The sequence below is a fragment of the Octopus bimaculoides genome, chromosome 2, assembly GCF_001194135.2.
Source record: "Octopus bimaculoides isolate UCB-OBI-ISO-001 chromosome 2, ASM119413v2, whole genome shotgun sequence".
In the NCBI taxonomy this organism is placed as follows: Eukaryota; Metazoa; Mollusca; class Cephalopoda; order Octopoda; family Octopodidae; genus Octopus; species Octopus bimaculoides.
In genome coordinates this window covers 107,093,563-107,095,760 of record NC_068982.1, presented here as the reverse complement: position 1 = coordinate 107,095,760, position 2,198 = coordinate 107,093,563, and positions in this window count along the sequence as shown.

Here is a 2,198-nt window from a genome sequence, read left to right as displayed (position 1 = left end):
CCAATTTTAAATTTTGAACTTTTTCATCCATTTATTTATCTATCTGTTTATCTATTTATTCTTGTCCGGGGGGGGTAGCGGGGGGGGGTTATCATCATTATCACCATTAACTCTGCAGTGGTTATTTTTGTGTTGTTATATCCAGGAACATTTTCACAAAAAAAACATAATAAGTTATCATCATTATCATCATCTAACATCCATGTTCCTTGCTGGCATAGGCTGGACAGTTTGATAGGATACGATTTGTCCAAGGACTGCACTGTGCTCCAATGTCTGTTTTTGGTCTCCTATTTATGGCTAGATACCCTTCTTCACATCAACCGCTTTACAGCATAGACTAGGTGTTTTTTTTCATACCACCTGACTATTGAGGTTGCCATGTACCTCGCAGAACTACAAATCCTGCGGGGTGGGGTCAGCTTCATGCCAGTGGACAAGGGAATGATCTATGAGAAGGGTGTGTGGTAGTGCAAGTTTTGTAGAAGACCAGTGTGGTTACTAATATCTAGTTGGGGAAAAGGGTAAAAGTCCGGACAAATTTGCTTATGGAAGACCGGTAGTCACCCATGCATACCAACCTACCCTCTCCGTGCATAACAACCTACCCTCTCCATGCCACCAATGTTATCCAAGGGAAAGGCAAAGACTGATACAGCAAAGCATTCGATACAGAGTATGTACGTATGTGCCAAAAAGAGTTTGTATGAGATTTGGCTGTTATTTCTAACATGTGGATAGCCTGCTTGTAGGCCGCAGATTTGGGAGGGGAGTAGGTTGGGTAATTTTTTTTTTTTAATTGAAATTTTACAAACATTTTTTTTTTCAGAATCATAATCTCCGTATTTGTCTACTTATTTCGCCAAAAAAACAAAATTCTGAAAAAAGTGAAAAATTAAGAAATGGGGAGTGGAGTTGAAATTTTGAAGTTGCGATGGTGTACATTTCGAGGATTTGATCCATTCTATGGTCACTTTTTAGTAAAGGGATGTTCTGGAGGAGGATGTCAAAGGCCTCATCGTTTAGGAGGTTGTGTGTGGATATGTATGGTAGGGCTTTTGGTTGTAAATCCTTCTTTAGTTTGGGTGTCAGTTCGTGGATGTTGAGTTGTAGGGCACATTGAAAGCCTATATCATTTAGTGATGTGGGTAGTTCCTGCTGATGAGTGTATCCTTTAGCTCATGTAGTTGTGTGTCCCTGGTGCTTGTATCAGATACTATAGTACAAATTCTTTTTGCCAGGTTGTAAGGGATATTCATTCTAGAATGTAATGGATGTAAGGAACGTAAGGGATATGCATCATAAAGAACAAAAGAAAACCCAAGTCAATGAAAAGTTTTCGAACACAGGCCCAACTACACTCGCCAACAGCATTAAAGCCGACAGTAAAAAATTGCGGAAAACTTAACTGTGGTATATGTGTCAACCTATTTGAGAGGTTAGAATTCTCCTTCAAGCAGGGTCAACGTTTTACAGTGAAAAACAACTTCACATGTGCGTCGGAAAACCTAGTATATGTATTAACATGCTCAGGGTATCGAGAACAATATATTGGTAAAACTAAAAACAGTCTGCGCCAGAGGATGACGGTACATAGGGGAATACATAAAAATAGGATTAAGCAAGCACATTGAAATTTGCACTACTAACGAACAACCCAACTTTAGAATTTTTCCCTTCAATACATTCAGGGACAATGCAACCTATAATCAGCGCATTAGCAAAGAAGCATGTTTTATCGCAAAATATAAACGTTTTTTGAATGCTTCCACCAGAAATGAAACTACTACAAGAATTTAGAACAATTCCAACCATTACTGCTACGGCCACAACAGGTCACTTTTAGGTCATTTGACCATTAAAGAAGATTCCATGAACAATCTACAGTCACACCCCTCCTGTATTTTTCTTTTCTTTCTACTTCTTCCTCTTCTTTCCCTACTACTTCTCTTCCTTCTTCATCTCCTCCCCTCCCCTCTCCTCATCATCATCTCTTTTCTTCTTCTTCTTCTTCTTCTTCTTCTTCTTCTTCTTCTTTTTCTTCTTTTTCTTCTTCTTCTTCTTCTTCTTCTTCTTTTTCTTCTTCTTCTTCTTCTTCTTCTTCTTGTGCCTTTGGTAGAAAGGATTATTATTATTATTATTATTATTATTATTATTATTATTATTATTATTATTATTATTATGTGAGAGAGCAGTGC